Below are 18,740 nucleotides of genomic sequence, written 5' to 3' on the forward strand. Positions count from 1 at the left end.
AAAAAAAACACCCCAGCAAACTTTGATAAAAAAGATGGGAAAAAAAAAAAAGAGGGCAATAAACACACTGGAAAGCATTACAACCCATTAAAAAGGCACGGTAATGCATCTAAATGCATAAAAAATGCACTGGAATGCATTAGAGCAAAAAAAAAAAAAAAAAAAAAAACAGGAAACTGTGGGGGTTAAAACAAAACAAGTGGCAAAAAAATGCACAGGAACGCATTACAGAAAAAAACGAAAAACACCCCAGGAAACAAACAAAAAAAAGTGCAAGGAAAGCATTAAAACACTTCAAAAATGCCGGGAATGCATATAAACACATCGAAAAATGCACTGGAACACATTACAGCAAAAAATAAAAACACCCCAGGAAACTTTGGAAGAAACCCCCAAAAAAGGCAAAAAACACACTGGAACACATTAAAATGCACCAGAATGCATTACAGCCAAAAAAATAAAAAAGAAAAACTGTAGGAATATGTGGGGAAAAAAACCCAAGAGGGCAAAAAATGCACTGGAATGTATAAAAAAATTGCATGAAAAACACACTGGATTGTATAGGAGATGCATGAAAAATGCACCGGAACACATTACAACCAAAAAAAAAAACATTCCAGAAAACTGGAAAAAAAAAGAGGGCAAAAAATGCACTGAAATGCATTACAGCCCAAACAAAAAAAAAAACACCCTAGGAAACTTTGGGGAAAAAAAGGGCAAGGAGGGCATTAAAAACACTTCAAAAATGCCCTGGAATGCATAAAAAAGCATCGAAAAATGCACTGGAACACATTACAGCAAAAAATTAAAATAACCCCCCCCCCCCCAGGAAACTTTGGAAGAAACCCCCAAAAAGGCAAAAAACACACTGGAACACATTAAATTGCACCAGAATGCATTACAGTCATAAGAAAAAAAACACTGTAGGAATATGTGGGGAAAAAACCCCAAGAGGGCAAAAAGCGCACTGGAACGTATCAAAAACGCATGAAAAACACACTGGAACACATTACAGCCAGAAAAAAAAAAATCCCAGAAAACTGGAAAAAAGAGGGCAAAAAAATGCACTGGAATGCATTAAAAACGCATCAAAAACGCACTGGAACGCATTACAGCCCAAAAAAAACCCCAGGAAACTTTGGAAGGAAAACAAGTGGGGAAAAAACACACTGGAATGCATTTAACGCGTCAAAAACGCACCGGCACGCATACAAAAATGTGCATGTAGAAACACAAGTGTAATGCGTTTCCTTAGGGACTTCTTGTAGATAGGGCGTTCCACTGAAATCAAAGCGCTGTCCTAATCATGGCGCACGGGGAAGATGTGTGCGCTCGCTTGCACCTATAGGTGTGAGTTAAGTCTTGGAACGAATGGCACCGCATCACACAAACGCAAGTCGTGTGTATTGTCGCAACGCCATATTGTGAACCAATCGTAATTTAAATAAAAAAAATAAACAGGAGCAGTTTTTTTTTTGTTGTTAATTTTTACTTTTATTGTAATGCCCGGGGCAGTCTTACGTAAACGCAGCTGTATTCACCATGGCAACGAACGCAGGCTTTCCATTTTCAGCCTTTTCTATATTTTGTGTAGCAGGACCCAGGGGCCAGTGTGGCCCTAAGCATAGTGGATAGTGGCGGGGATGTGAGCAGTGAGAGAAGAGAGAAGGCAGGCATGCAGGCGGCGGGCTCATCTCCCCAGTAGGCTGCGCTGTGATTAGAGGGCTGGGAATAGCAGCAAAGGCTGGAGGAGCAATACATAGACATTCCCAGCTCCCAGTCTATAGGCAGCACAGGGCTGGCTGTGTGTGCAGGGAAGGCAGCAGCAGCCTTTTCCCCCCTTCTCCTCCACATGGATATCTATCCGTTAGGATCCAGCAGCTGACTGCACGCCGGGAGCCTTGCACAGGTAAGGAGGGGGGCCCCTCGTGGCATTGTGTGCTGCTGCTAGCTTGTCCGCCCTACCACAACTTTGTGCCACCTTGCTCTGATAAAACTTTGAGCCTGCGTGAACTGAGGACAGCCTCTGACCTGCAAAGACAACACTGATCCCCTGCTGATCTATAGTAATCTGCTGCAGCCGATTAACCGGCTATGATGCCGGCAGGTTGCTAGGCTGTAACCCATGGCAACCAGTTAGCTTCTGCGTCTAAGATGCAAGCTGATCCCAGGTTGCTAGGGCTTTAGTTGCTACAGGTCACCGCATCCTCAGCCCTGGTGCTAGGGCTTTGGTTGCTACAGGTTACCTCATCCTCAGCCCTGGTGCTAGGGCTTTGGCCACTACGGGTTACCGCATCCTCAGCCCTGGAGCTAGGGCTGTGGTTTCCACAGGTCACCACATCCTCAGCCCCGGTGCTAGGGCTTTGGTTGCTACAGGTTACCGCATCCTCAGCCCTGGTGCTAGGGCTTTGGTCGCTACGGGTTACCGCATCCTCAGCCCTGGTGCTAGGGCTGTGGTTGCTACAGGTCACCACATCCTCAGCCCTGGTGCTAGGGCTTTGGTCGCTACGGGTTACCGCATCCTCAGCTCTGGTGCTAGGGCTTTGGTCGCTACGGGTTACCGCATCCTCAGCTCTGGTGCTAGGGCTTTGGTTGCTACGGGTTACCGCATCCTCAGCCCTGGTGCCAGGGCTTTGGTCGCTACAGGTTACCGCATCCTCAGCCCTGGTGCTAGGGCTTTGGTCGCTACGGGTTACCGCATCCTCAGCACTCATGGTTTAACATCTGTAAACGTATGTATATGTGTAGGTATGTGTGCCTTGTTTTACTCCTACATACAACGTCGGAATGGATCTGCAGGAATGCCGATTAGCGTGCGATCCCCCCGTGTGATTTAATAGCATGCAGCACGATGTATTGTAATGTCAGGCTGCACGCATCCATGCATAATGCATATACCCACAAGGCACTATATGTGTACGTTTAGCGAGCTATAACAGATGAGCGGGGGGGAGGTAAAGAAAAAAAATCTGTTTTGTTCTTGGTGGTGAAAGGGTTAGCAACGCCGGCTGGGGTAATGAGTTTTTTTTTTTTTAATGCTTTTTGCGCATCTATTTTGCTGCCCCAAGCGTCGGCTGTCCGGGTAGCAAATGCGTTTTCATTGCAAAGTCAGCACTGGCTAGACCCCGACGATCGGGAGAAGTTTTGTCCTCGGTCTGGTGGGTGACTGATCGCTCGCCCGCGCCATATCCCCCATAGAGGACTGCTCATTGCGAGGGACACGGAGATTTCGTGAACTCTTTCCACTTTCCCGTGCGTCCGCCAGGCTCATTTGCATGCAGAGCGCTGCCTTCATTAGGTGTACTCAGGGACAAGGGGACAATCCTAATCCCCCCGCCAACTCCTCGTCTATAGAAAAAAAAGCACCAGAGGCGAGGATTTTCCTCCAAATCTTCATCGCTCGCACATCCCCCCCTGAAGCGACATCCTCGGATTCATCACATATCATTAGCCTTCCCCAGCCCAGCATTTTAAGAGTTAAATGTATCTTCTCTATAGGTTTTTTTTTTTTTTTTCTTTCCAAAAAGCTGCCGGCATGTGCACTGCGCCGGGACTTCATTTCATTCCCCACGTCCTCCGTGTGATGGTGACAGTTGAATAGAATTCAGCGGGATTAGAAATGACTTTGGAATCTCGCCCCGCTGGTGACAACGCCATGCAGGGTATTGTGTCATGCACTCGCTTACTTTTGGCCCAACGGATGGCTGAAGGTTTAAAGTGGACCTGTTGGCGGCGTAGGAGATGGAGGATTTTTTTACTTTTTTTTTTTTATTTTATTTAAAGGAATCACACTTAGACTTCATGATGACGCCATTGAGTGAAGATGATTTGGTGTATTTAGGAGGACCGGGCAAACTGCAGTAAAGGATTTGGGGTTAGATCTGAGTGAGAGCAGTAGGTGGATGGGAGGGATGGGTTGCTATAGGTTACAGCACTTTATGTTACCAATCTTACATTAGGTTTTGGTGCTGGGGGATCAGCACTGGCAGTGTGTGGAGCAGAGAGTGACATGCCTTAAGTCTCCCACCATGTAAGCCTTCCCAAAAACCCCCACACTAATCCTCCCCATAACCTCCACACTATCCTTCTCTATAACCCTAATCCTCCCCATAACCTCCACACTAACCTTCCCTGTAACCTTAACATGAACATTCTCTGTAATCCTAACACTAACCCTCCACAAATAACCTCTATAACCCCAATACGCCCTCATAACCTTCACACTAACCTTCTCTATAACCATAATCCTCCTATAACCTTCACGCTAATCTTCTCTATAACCCTAATCCTCCCCATAACCTCCACACTAATCTTCTCTATAACCCTAACACTCCCCATAACCTCCACACTAACCTTCCCTGTAACCTTAACATGAACATTCTCTGTAATCCTAACACTAACCCTCCACAAATAACCTCTATAACCCCAATACGCCCTCATAACCTTCACACTAACCTTCTCTATAACCATAATCCTCCTATAACCTTCACGCTAATCTTCTCTATAACCCTAATCCTCCCCATAACCTCCACACTAACCTTCCCAATAACCCTAATCCTTCCCATAACTTCCACACTAATCCTCTCTATAACCATAATCCTTACATAACCTCCACACTAATCTTCTCTATAAGCCTAAAACTACCCCCCCATAACCTCCACACTAATCTTCTCTATAACCCTAATCCTCCCTATAACCTCCACACTAATCTTCTCTATAACCCTAATCCTCCCCATAACCTCCACACTAATCTTCTCTATAACCATAAACCTCCTATAACCTCCACACAAATCTTCTTTATAACCCTAATCCTCCCCATAACCTCCACACTAATCTTCTCTATAACCCTAACACTAACCCTCCCCATAACCTCCACACTAACCTTCCCCATAACCCTAATCCTTCCCATAACTTCCACGGTAATCCTCTCTATAACCATAATCCTTGCATAACCTCCACACTAATCTTCTCTATAAGCCTAACACTAACCCCCCCATAACCTCCACACTAATCTTCTCTATAACCCCAATCCTTCCCATAACCTCCACATTAGCCTTCTCTATAACCCTAACACTAACTATCCCCATAACCTCCACATTAACCTTCTCTATAACCATAATCCTCCACACTAATCTTCTCTATAACCCTAATGCTCCCCATAACCTCCACACTAACCTTCCCTGTAACCGTAACATGAACATGCTCTGTAATCCTAACACTAACCCTCCACATAACCTCCACAAATAACCTCTATAACCCCAATACCCCCTCATAACCTTCACACTAACCTTCTCTATAACCATAATCCTCCTATAACCTTCATACTAATCTTCTCTATAACCCTAACCCTCCCCATAACCTCCACACTAATCTTCTCTATAACCCTAACCCTCCCCATAACCTCCACACTAACCTTCGCTATAACACTAACCATCCTCATAACCTCCACACTAACCTTCTCTATAACCATAATCCTCCCATAACCTCCACACTAATCTGCTCTATAACCCTAACAATAACCATTCCCATAACCTCCACACCAGCTTTCCCTGTAACCCTAACACTACACTTCTCTATAACCCTAACCTTCTCCATAAACTCCACACTAACCTTCCCTGTAACCCTAACACTACACTTCTCTATAACCCTAACCTTCTCCATAAACTCCACACTAACCTTCCCTGTAACCCTAACACTACACTTCTCTATAACCCCAACCTTCTCCATAAACTCCACACTAACCTTCCCTGTAACCCTAACACTACACTTCTCTATAACCCTAACACTCCCGATAACCTCCACACTAAAACTTTCTGTAACTTACCATCCCTGTAACTCCTATACTAACCCTCAGCATAACCCTCACACTAGCTCTTCCCATAACCCCTTACTTTAATCCCAAAACTGACCATGCTAGTATCCCTATCATTAACCTTTTCTTTAATCCCAGCACCAACACTTTTGTAACCTTAACACTTACCCTCCCTGCAACCCTCACATTTACCTTCTCCGTGACCCCTTATACTAACCCTTACCTTAATCCCAACACTAACCCTGCTTATAACCCTAATGCTAACTCTCCATTATGTAAACCTAAAGTGATACTAAACAATATCTTTATCCTCCAAAAATAATCCATACACATCCATTACCTAAGGGCCCTGTAATTTTTTTTTCCCCCTCTCACTTCCTTTTGTTTGGAATGAGCAGTGCATGTTAGTTGTGGTCATGTACACTGCTGTATGCATCACTAGGAATTCCACAGTCCATAGTCCATCCCCAGGATTAGAATACACTGCTGTACCTTCCCATGTTTGGCATTGGTTGTCCTGTGTCAGATCTTCTTTACTTTTTATTATATTATGAAAAAAAAAAAAAATGAAATAAATATATACTGTAATGTTTGATTATTATTTAAAATTAAATTAACAAAAGTTTATTTGTTGGATTTGTATAAGGGGGGGTTTTGACTAAATATGTGCCAGTGGATGGTGTCATCCTTATTAAAAGTATATAGCACAAAAGAGTAAAAGGTAGGACTTTAAATAACCCTTCCATTGAACACGCAGATACATTCATCTATAGATACATATGACATTTTATTTCTGACAATAAAATGTCTAAAAACTCATATCAAATGTCATATAAATACCAACAAACATTGTCCACTGCAAATAGACATCGGTATGGGTTGGAATAGAGAGCTTAGGTTGACGCGTTTCGTGGAAAACGCTGCTTCCTCAGGACCTCCTGTCTCTGACATAAGTGCACATGACTAAAGAAATATATTCTAAAGACAAAGAAAACATATGCATAAGTTACAATTCATCAAGAAACATATAGGTAGGATAGATATCGTATACCTTTCAAACGTAATGATTATTATAAACAAACTCAATTATGTTTCTTGAAGATTTGTAACTTATACATATGTTTTCGTTGTCTTTAGAATATATTTCTTTGGTCATGTGCACTTATGTGAGAGATAGGAGGAAGTCCTGAGGAAGCAGTGTTTTCCGCGAAACATGTCGACCTAAGCTCTCTATTCCCACCAATAGCCATGCATATTTGCAGGTGATAATGTTTGTTTGTTTGTTGGTATTTATATGACATTTCATATGAGTTTTTCTATATTTCTTCTATATGTATCTATGTGTTCGCTGGAGGGGTATTTAAAGTCCTACCATTTACACTTTTGTGAATATATATATATATATATATATATATATATATATATATATATATATATATATATATATATATATATAATTATATGTGTGTGTGTATAATATATATATATATATATATATATATATATATATATATATATATATACACACACACACACATATAGATAGATATTTTAACATTTTTATTATTATACTGTATATATCATTTAAAAAAAAACAAAAAAAAAACATTTTTATTGTTTGTTTATTTATTTTTAACAAAATAGACAGTTTTGTAGAGTACCTAGGATGACATCTGTCCCTGTCCCAAAACAGTTTGCAGTCTAATGTCATCAGTAGAGAGATGTGAGCTCCTTCATTAACACAATATGGCCAGCTTGGTTGCCCGTTTGCCTGCCAGCATGTTTTTGGCTTGTGAGGGGAAAACAAAGTACCCCGGGGGGGGGGTCCTACACTAATACACAGCTGCATACAAACTCCATGTGGATGGATAAGGTTACTGATAGGCACTACACAGTTTCAGTGATTTCTAACAAAGTTTTATTTGTTATATGATTGCAGCATGATTGGGTATCGAGTATCCTGACCAGAAGTCTTTTAACAGACCGAAGTTGGTCATAGAGAAAACCGAGGGCCAGATGGTCCCCGGCAGTCTCTATGACTCTCGGAGGCCCAGGTGCGACGTTATGACATCACGTCCAGGCTGGCGGAAGTAAACAATGCCGGAGACTTGGCTGGAAAGCCTGAGATCGTTCATTTTTTGATCTCAGGCTTTCCAGCCTGGAGGAGAGATGTGGGGGCTTATAGCCCCCACATCTCTCCATAAAGAGGACCTGTCACGCACCATTCCTATTACAAGGGATGTTTACATTCCTTGTAATAGGAATACAAGTGATCAATTTTTTTTTTTTTTTTTATAAAGGAAAAGTGTAAAAAATAAATAAATAAAATAAATAATAAAAAAAAAAAAATTAAAGAGCCCCCGCGTGCTCGCATACAGAAGCGAACGCTTACGTAGGTCGCGTCCGCATATGTAGACGACGTTCAAACCACACAAGTGAGGTATCACCGCGAACGTTAGAGCGAGAGCAATAATTCTAGCGAAAGACCTCCTCTGTAACTCTAAACAGGTAACCTGAAAAATAATGTTAAAGCTTCGCCTATGGAGACTTTTAAGTACTGAAGTTTGGCGCCATTCCACAAGTGTGCGCAATTTTAAAGTGTGACATTATGGGTATCTATTTACGCGGTGTAACATCATCTGTCACATTATACAAAAAAATTGGCCTAACTTTACTGTGTTTTTTTTTTTGTTTGTTTTTATTCAGGAAAGTGTTTTTTTTTTTCCAAACAAATCCTGGTTAAAAAATTGCTGCGCAAATACTGTGTGACGTAAAAAGTTGCAATGGCCGCCATTTTATTCCCTAGGGTCTCTGCAAAAAAAAAAAAAAAAGTTCACATTTGTGCATTGTGATGCGTTGTGTTAGGCTAGGTTTAGCCATAAGGTAGATTCCAATGCCTCAGAGGTGTTTTTGACGGGCGCTGAAAAGGCGATAAGTTGCCTCCTCGTTGTTTGTTTTTAACCCCATAAATGTGTCACCTCTGCACCACAAAAGCATAATGGGCCATGTTCGGAGGTGGTGGTATTGCCTGCTGAGCGCGGGGGGGGGGGGCAGGGATAGCTTTTTTCGCGGCCACCCCTGTCCACGGCTGTCTTCTGTTGCGTTTTTTTAAATTCTTCAATAAAAGTCAGTGGGAACGCATGGTAAGCGCCTCTCAAAAGTAATCCGTCTTTTCCTGGACGCACCTGAAAGCTCAGCTTTTCTAATGTCTTCTGAGTCTGATGACGACGTACGCCAATCCCAGGGAGGTGACCGCTGCCCTAGAGGGGTCTATTATTCTTTACAGGAAGGGTTAATGTGGCTCCTGCTGAAACACGTGTCTAGCCCCGGGGCCCTGTCACATAACTGCTGTACAAGTATTCATGGAGATAAGCAGGAACACATCATCACATGTCTGCAACTACAGAGCCACCTTCATTCCCGTTCCTAATGGCCCGGTCACATTATCGCGTTTTATGTGCGCTGCAATGCAGGATCACCAACCGAATAATAACTACTTACCGTTATAAATTATGAAGCTCCTCACATCATAGCAATGCATCATGCCTTGCATTTTTGAAAAGCTCTGCTTGCTGAATCTTTTGTGCTTTTTGCCCAAGTTTTTGGACTTTTTGGTAAAATTTTGGTCAAACGGGGATCTTGTATTGTGAAGGGCGACGCACTCCTAGCAGCCCATGTATACATTCATGTGAGAACTGGCCTCCTCCCAGGCCATGCCCCTGATGTGTTTCACCCCGCCCCTGAAGTGTTTCAACCCGCCCCTGACGTGTTTCGTCCCACCAACAGGGCTTGGGCACAGAGGACCCCTGTGACCAATTCCTGGGGACCAGGTAAAATGTGTCTGGGACATGGCCTTGGAGAAGACTAGGCTGAGGCCATTTTTCATCTGAAGATTCATACATGGGCTGCTAGGAGTGTGTTGTCCTTTTACTCCATAGTATATGCCTGGAAGGGATTTCTTCCTACGATTTGTTAGTGTGCCACTCAGGCTCAACCACTATGGGGAGTAGTGTGGGTGATGCCGCATCCACTGCAGCAGTGCCAGCAAGGGAGCTCGCCCCAGCTCCTATAGTCACTAGAAGGAAGAGAGGAAGGATCCCTGGTGCCACACATCTACAATGTCCTGTGATGGTTATGGGAGAGACAACCCCAGCCTGGGCTCCCGCCAGGCCACGCCCCAACGCGTTTCACTCGGTTTTAGCCTCACTGGGAGTAAATAGTGCCCCATTATTGGTGTCAGTGGGACGAATAGTGCCCCAGTGTTTGTGTTAATGGGAGAAATTGTGCCCCATTATTGGTGTCCGTGGGAGGAATAGTGCCCCATTGTTGGTGTTAGTGGGAAGAATAGTGCCCCATTGTTGGTGTCAGTGGGAGGAATAGTGCCCCATTGTTGGTGTCAGTGGGAGGAATAGTGCTCCATCAGTGGTGTCAGTGGGAGGAATAGTGCCCCATTGTTGGTGTCAGTGGGAGGAATAGTGCCCCATTGTTGGTGTCAGTGGGAGGAATAGTGCTCCATCAGTGGTGTCAGTGGGAGGAATAGTGCCCCATCATTGATGTCAGTGGGAGGAATAGTGCCCCAGTGTTGGTGTTAATGGGAGAAATTGTGCCCCATTATTGGTGTCCGTGGGAGGAATAGTGCCCCATTGTTGGTGTCAGTGGGAGGAATAGTGCTCCATCAGTGGTGTCAGTGGGAGGAATAGTGCCCCAGTGTTGGTGTTAATTGGAGAAATGGTGCCCCATTGTTGGTGTCAGTGGGAGGAATAGTGCTCCATCAGTGGTGTCAGTGGGATGAATAGTACCTCATTATTGGTGTCAGTAGGAGGAATAGTGCCACATCATTGGTGTCAGCAATAGGAATATTCCCCATCATTGGTGTCAGAGAGAGCAATAGTGCCCCATAGTTGGTGTCAGTGGGAGGAATAGTGCCCCATAGTTGGTGTCAGTGGGAGGAATAGTGCCCCATTGTTGGTGTCAGTGGGAGGAATAGTGCCCCATAGTTGGTGTCAGTGGGAGGAATAGTGCCCCATAGTTGGTATCAGTGGGAGGAATAGTGCCCCATCATTGGTGTCAGTGGTGGGATATGAAAGACACAGATTAATACAGTTTTATAATAGTTTGTACAAAAGGGGGTGTCTTTTTTTTCTGTATTACTATTACAATTGTGATACATTGGGCAGTGACAGATCCTCTTTATGGAGATATCGGGGGTCTATTAATCCCCTGATGTCTACCCTCCAAAGCCGCTAATCAAGCACATGTCGGCCGTGGCTGGTTAGCTGCTTCTCAGTCTGTAACATCCAGGGAATGACATCTGAAGTAACAAAATCCTCATCCCTTATGGTATGGGTTCCTCATCACAGAGGAGATCGGGGAATGGATTTTTCTCCGTCTCGTTTGTGAGAACTCTTGGGAGAAGTACTGAGGCCGAGTGCTGTGATATTTTCAGGAAGTTATGTTCAGTTGCATAGAGAAGCACAGAGACCCAGTGATGATGTTACTGGGTTTAAAATAAGGTATGTCATGAAAATGGAAAGGTTTCATTTAAAATAGCATGTTAATGATTGGGGAAGGAGAAGTACTGAGGCAGAGCGCTGTGATGTTTTTGGGATGCTATGTACTGCACCCTGCTGGCCCCTCCCACCAGCCACCATCTGCCTGCATTGCATAGAGAAGCACGTGGACCCAGTGATGATGTCACTGGGTTTAAAATAAGGTATGTAATGAAATTGGATAAGCATGTCAATGAGAGGGGAGGGAGGAGCCAGAGAAGGTAAAATATAAGCAGATTACGCTTCAACTTTAAATGGAATCACCACCCCCTGGCTTTGCTTATGTGGCAGAGCTGTTTAAATCTCAGGACTGGATGGACAGAAATACAAATCCTTTGGCAGGTGACACGGCTCCTGTGTGTTCAGCTGCTTTGCTTTGAGTTTCAGCTTTAATTGCAAGCTTAAGTCGGGTCTGGGGATGGCGGCGGTGATGATGATGATGGTGGGGGGTGGGGGAGGGGGGGGTCAAATTTCGTTTTCTCTCCCAGTTAATTTATGCAGAGATTGCCCCAGATTCTCGCCTTTGCTTTGTATGGTGGCGATCCATAAACAGAGTCCTGTCCCGTTCATTCCCTGCACTTTGGGAGCGATCTGTAGATGGAGATATACACAACGTGTGACACAAAGTACGAACGCTCGGCGGGAATCCGTTTACGTCTTTCCTTGAAAAAAAAAAAACGCACTTTTTTTTTTTTTGAATTTTCAAACCAAGCCTTTGTGCCCGCTAATCGTCTTCCTGGATGCTGCCAAGAAAAACAACTTCTCTCGCTCTTTTCACAGGCAGTTTCTACGGTTACGGGTGTAATGCAGTGAACAGAATGTGAAAAGTGATCTGGTAGAGAGTCAGATTCTCCCACTGGGGACAGCCTGGGAGACGGCGGCTGAAAGCTGGATCCCCCCCCCCCCACACCGCTATTACCGCTCTATTGTCTTCTCCGCTCTTCTCTCTGTCCCGTCAGATTTAAAGTGGACTGTCTCTCGTATAGGCTCGCCGCATGCAAGGCTTGATCGTAAAGCTGAACTCCGGGCGCAAAAATGTTCATGGAATTCTATTCCTCAATAGCCGCCAAGCATATAAATTCACTTTGCGTGCACCGAATGCCTTGCAAACCCAGATCTTACCTTGTAAAAGCGGCGGTGACATCATCACTGTGCTGTACATAGTCTGTGCAGAGAGCAGAGCTGTGGGAGGGACCCAGCAGGCTCCGCCCACTACTCCGCCCGCTGCCTGTGTTCCGCCAGATTACATAGCTCCCAACTGTCCCTGATTTCGAGGGACTGTCCCTGATTTGGAACAATATCCCTCTGTCCCTCTTTCCTCCTCATTTGTCCCTCATTTTGGTCTGATCTGTATAGATGTATATGAAATGCACTTTTTATCTTTCAAAAAGTGTTTCCCAGCACTAAACCTTTCATCCAAATTCTAAATTGCCAAATTGTTCAAATTTAAAAGCCAATATAAAGGAATAGTAGTGGTAAAAAAAAAAGCACTTGTGGATTTATTTAACTTTTTTTTTGTTTATTTCCCCTTTAAGGGGTGTGGCAAGGGGTGTGTCTTATGCCTACATACATTTGCTAGTAGGTGTCCCTCATTCCCATCTCAAATTGTTGGGAGGTATGTATACCTTCCAACTTGTTGAGATGGGAATGAAGGACACCTATCAGCAAAAGTATGCAGGCATAGGACACACCCCTGGCCACTCCCCCTTAAAGGAGAATTGTACAATAAAACAAGACTGGTTAAACCCACAAGTGCTTTTTTTACCACAACTATTCCTTTATATTGGCTTTTGGAATTTACAAATTCAACAATTTAGAAATCAGATGAAAGGTTTAGCACTGGAAAACACTTTTTGATAGATAAAAAGTGCATTTTGTATACAACTATATAGATCAGACCAAAATGAGGGACAAATAAGGGGGAAAGAGGGACAGAAGGACATTGCTCCAAATCAGGGACAGTCCCTTGAAATCAGGGACAGTTGGGAGCTATGGGTATGAGATTAGGCGACCCGTCAGAATTGGTAATGGAAGTGATGTTCCGTCGCCGCCATCTTGCTACACCCCGCACTCCTCTGCAGTAACGATACACGGAGAAGGGGGCAAGCGGACATCTTGTTACACCCACCGGGGTTTTGCACTTCAGTTATTTTTAACAGGAAACGGAGCGTATATGGTGAAATACAGTATTTAGAAATCCATTGGGCTGTTTACATGTTGAATTATAAAAGCAGCGCTGTTCTGTCACATTAGCAAAGCTGTGAGATCAGCAGGTTTACCACTGCTTTTAAAATTCAACATCTAAACAGTCCGTCGGATTTCTAAATACTGCATTTCACTATATAAGCTCTGTTAATAACTTTAGAATGCAAAACTTCGAGGGGTGTAACAAGATGTCCACTTGCCCCCTTCTCCGTGTATCTTTACTGTGGAGGAGTGCAGGGTGTAGCAAGATGGCGGCGACGAAACTTCACTTCCGTTACCAATTCTGACGGGTCGCCATATCTCATACCTCCCAATATTTTGAGCTGGGAATAAGGGACACCTACTAGAAAATGTATGTAGGCATAGGACACGCCCCCTGCCACACCCCCTTAAAGGAGAATTAACAAAAAAAGGTTAATTAAATCCACAAGGGCTTTTTTTATTTACCACTACTATTCCTTTATATTGGCTTTTAAAGTTTACAAATGCAGCAATTTGGAATTTAGATGAAAGGTTTAGCACTGGGAAACACTTTTTGAAAGATAAAAAGTGCATTTTAATATACAATGAGGGGGAAAGAGGGACAGAGGGACATTGCTCCAAATCAGGGACAGTCCCTCGAAATCAGGAACAGTTGGGAGCTAAGCATATCTGATGGAACACCTAAAGAAAACTACAGAAGGGGGCGGAGACAAGACCAGTCACCATGCACAGGGAGAGAGAGCAGCAGTAAGTGGTCTTTTTTTACAGGAAGTGTAAAGACTCACACTGGATTACTGCACAGATCTGGAAGAAGTACAGAAAACACACCAATGTTTAAATAATTGCTTACCTTCACCATCACAGGAACAGGCTCTTTCCTTATTTCAAACCTCTTTGTGTTCTTGCCTAGGTTGGATTTACATTTCACTCTCCTCCCCACTGCCTCCTGGAATAACAACGTCACATATCTCAGGAGGCATCATTTTCACCATTAGGAAGAATGCCCTTTACATTGGTAGTTAAAGTGATATTAACATTTGGGTTGTGGGAGGAACAGCACACAGAAGGTTTTTTACCTTCATGCATAGAATTTATGACGGTAAAAAACCTTCAGCCTTTAGAACCACTTTAATTGAAAGGTGCCCCTTTATATTGGTCATCAGTGGGAGAGGTATCCCTGTGCATTAGTTGTGAGTGGGAGAGATCCACACATTGGTGGTCAGGAGGATAGGTGCTCCCCATACATTGGTGGCCAGTAGGAGATGCCCGTCTCTCCATTACTGATCAGTGTGGTAGAGGTATGCTCTTACATTGCTGGTCAGTGGGTGAAGTGTGCCCTTACATTAGTGGTCACTGGGAGCGGTGTGCCCTTTCATTGGTGCTCAGTTGGAGAGGTGTGCCCTTACATTTGTGTACAGATGGAGAGGTGTCCCCTTACATTGGTGCTCAGTGGGAGAGGTGTCCTCTTAGATTCGTGCTCAGTGGGAGAGGTGTCCTCTTACATTGGAGCTCTGTGGGAGAGGTGTCCTCCTACCTTGGTGGTCAGTGGGGGAGGTGTCCTCTTACATTGGTGGTCAGTGGGAGAAGTGTTCTCTTACATTGGTGGTCAGTGAGAGAGGTGTCCTCTTACATTGGTGGTCAGTGGGAGAGGTACCCCCATACATTAGCTGTCAGTGGAAGAGGTCCCTCATTACAGTCAGTAGGAGATTTGACCCCTTGCATAGGTGCTTGGTGAGAGAGGTGTGCCCTTACATTGGTGGTCAATGGGAAAGGTGCCCCTTTACATTGGTGGTCAGCGGAAGAGGTGTCCTCTTGCATTGGTGGTCATTGGGAGAGGTACTCCCATACATTAGTTGTCAGTGGAAAAGGTCCCTCATTGGTTAGTGGGAGAAGTGACCCCTTACATAGGTGTTTAGTAGGAGAGGTGTGCCCTTATATTGGTGGGCAATGGGAGAGGTGCCCCTTTACATGGGTGGTCTGTGGGATAGGTGTCCTCTTGCATTGTTGGTCAGTGGGAGAGATACTCCCTTACGTTGGAACTCAGTGGGAGAGGTGTGCCCTTACATTGTTCGTCAGTGGGAGAGGTGTCCCCTTACATTGGTGGTCAGTGGGAGAGGTGTCCCCTTACATTGGTGATCAGTGGGAGTAATACCCCCTTACACTGGTGGTCAGTGGGAGTAATACCCCCTTACACTGGTGGTCAGTGGGAGTGATACTCCTTTACATTGGTGGTCAGTGGGAATAATATCCCCTTACACTGGAGCTCAGTGGGAGAGATGTCCTCTTACATTTGTGGTCAAAGGGAGAGGTGCCCCATACAATAGCTGTCCCCAGGAGAGGTCCCTCATTACATTGGTGGTCAGTGGGAGAGGTGTCCCCTTGTATGGCTGCTCAGTGGGAGAGGTGTCCTCTTCATTTTGTGATCATTGCGAGAGGTACCCCCATACTTTAGTTGTTACTGGAAGAGGTCCCTCATTACATTGTTGGTCAGTGGGAGAGGTGTCCCCTTACACTGGTGGTCAATGGAAGTGACACCCCCTTACATTGGAGCTCAGTGGGAGAGATGTCCTCTTACATTGGCGGTCAGTTGGAGAGGAGATACCTTACATAGGTGCTCAGTTGGACATGTGCCCCTTTACAGTGGTGGTCAGTGGTAGTGATACCCCCATGTGCCCCTTTACAGTGGTGGTCAGTGGTAGTGATACCCCCAGTGGGAGAGGTTTGTTCTTACATTGGTGGTCAATGGGAGAGGTGCCCCTTTTACATTGAAGCTCAGTGGGAGAGAAATCCTCTTACATTAGTGGTCAGTGGGAGAGGTGACCCCTTTACATTGGAGCTCAGTGGGAGAGAAATCCTCTTACATTAGTGGTCAGTGGGAGAGGTGACCCCTTTACATTGGTGGTCAATCGGAGAGGTTCCCCATAGATAACCTGTCAGTGGGAGATGTCCCTCGTTACATTGGTGGTCAGTAGGAGAGGTGCCCACTTGCATGGGTGCTCAGTGGGAAAGATGACCTCTTAAATTTGTGGTTATTGGGAGAGGTACCCCCTTACATTAGTTTTTAGTGGAAGAGGTCCCTCATTACGTTGGTGATAAGTGGGAGAGGTGCCCACATACATTGGTGGTCAGTGGGAGAGGTGCCCCCATACATTGGCGTTCAGTGGTAGAGGAACCTTTATACATGATGTTAGTGGGAACAAATGGCACTTGCTGGTGTCATTGGCTTCTTACCTGAGATAAGTATGAAATGAAGAAGCTCAACAGGTTCCCATAACCATGTCGGCCAAGTAGCACTGGTACCAGATCTGGGCAGCACCATCAGGAAGGAAATGAATGTGCTACTGCCCAAAGTTCCCTATCAACCTCTGAAGGAATTCTGGTTGAGGGAATCAAACCTGCTAAAATAAAAATTACCCCCACAGTATTTTGGGCACCTCTACAGCCTCTAATGACCTTCCCTACACCTATCTTTCCCAAACTTGCTATGAAACCATGGTAACCTGGTATTTTCAGGTAAGGGGCTCACATGGATGCTACCTTTGCCCTCCCACAATGCCGTTCTTGGTGTATGAGTGGCAAGATCTAGGTGTGGTCACATTGGGCATGCCTAGTAGAGTACACGTACAAGCAGTAGGGTTCATTTGGTATTTGCATGAGGTCTTTGCAGGAAGGGATCAGGGCAGAAAACCAGGCCAGGAAAGACTATTATAGGCCTAGCAGGGGTCTTCTATGCAATCGGGGGGGGGGGGGGGGGGGGGTTTAGTTTGAATTTTTATTTTTATATACTGCTTCATTGTAGATGTCCTTTAAAATGATTCTCCGCCCCACCCACACCAACATGTTGAAATATATAGCTATATAATAAATTCACAATACTTGGCTATCGTTTTCTATCTCTATTATTGAACAGACATTTGCATAGCCTGTCGTTTCATATAACAGTCACTTTCCATAAATAAACCAGTAAGCACTGGGGAAAACCTTATTACCGCCCATGTCTTCCAATAAAAAACACTTAATTGTTGATTTAGCTCGGTTTTATTTTATTGCTTTGGGATGGCGGTAGGCTGGGCAATTCAATTATTTATTCCCGAATATCCTTTCTTCTTTATGAAAGTTCATTATCTATCAATCACAGGGTCATGCCTTCATTATTAAAAAGAAGAAGCGAAAAAAAAAAGATGGTTTCCTTAAATCATTTTTGTTCAATGTGATTAGGTCGCCATGGCAACGGGAGATGCTACTGATTGCTAGACGGGAGCTTGTTTTATTTTGAAGAGCCCGAAAAAAATGCTGAAGTGGTAAGATTGTAGTCCCACATAAATTAAACATTGACCGCCTTTGATAGCAACTGATGCTGTGTGGCTGCGGATTTACTTCCAGGCTCAGTATGCCGGAGATTAGAGCCCGTTTGAGGTGGATTCTTTGAAAATGACACAGGCTGCAGAGAAGTGCTCCGCAGCTGCAAAGCTCCGCTTTTTTAAATGGCAGCTAGAGTCGCTTCTTGGAGGAGAGGAGGGGGGGGATGGGGGGGGTGCTCGGACTATTTCTGTCTTCATTTTCTGCTAAATATCTCTTCCCCACACTCACCAGTGTTCCATTAAATATTGCATTCCTCATCCTGATTGTAAGCGATACACTTGGATAAGCCGAGATAAGGCCAGAGTGCCCTAGGTATAGGCATGTCTTATATATGACAGTAAGACCAGCTTGGCCAAGAGCAAATGTATATGTGTAAATATGAGTGTTTATAAGAATGCGTGTTTTTTTTTTTTTTTTTTATATAAAAAAATTATATATATATAAATATAAATTATTATTAGTATTTAATATTATTATTATGTATTTATGTATGTATTTATTTTTTAGCTGTATGTAATGCACCTTTCAAAGAAAACTCACTTATCTCTTTAAATATGTTATAAAAGATATACACATATATACAGGAACACTGTTATCAAGAGCTGACTAATATATATACTAGAAAAACATACATAAGCATTCTTATAGGTGATTGCATTGCCTTGGCAAATGTGATACAGTATAATATACATATGTACAGGGCTTTTTTTCTCCTAGAATGGGTGCAGGAACTCCTCCCTTCCAAGTCACCCCTCGACTCCGCCCCCTACCCACCTCCGAGCACCATTCCTTTGTTCCACACCTTACCCACCTCCCAGTACCACCCCTTT

At 44.1% G+C, this 18,740-nt stretch overlaps 1 protein-coding gene across 8 annotated transcripts in view; it reads left to right on the top strand.

Annotated features, from left to right (window-relative positions):
• Window positions 1-1,711: 1,711 nt before the first annotated feature.
• Window positions 1,712-18,740, top strand: part of FAT3 (FAT atypical cadherin 3) — a 974,406-nt gene continuing 957,377 nt past the window's right edge. For 7 of the 8 annotated variants that reach the window (XM_073612979.1, XM_073612983.1, XM_073612984.1 and 4 more), the window contains exon 1: window positions 1,719-1,909. The gene's annotated coding sequence lies outside the window, so the exon portion shown is untranslated. Of the gene's footprint in view, window positions 1,910-18,740 lie in introns of all 8 variants that reach the window. The other variant, XM_073612988.1, reaches the window with a different exon arrangement.

This window comes from Aquarana catesbeiana, linkage group LG02 (assembly GCF_042186555.1).
Source record: "Aquarana catesbeiana isolate 2022-GZ linkage group LG02, ASM4218655v1, whole genome shotgun sequence".
Taxonomy (NCBI): Eukaryota; Metazoa; Chordata; class Amphibia; order Anura; family Ranidae; genus Aquarana; species Aquarana catesbeiana.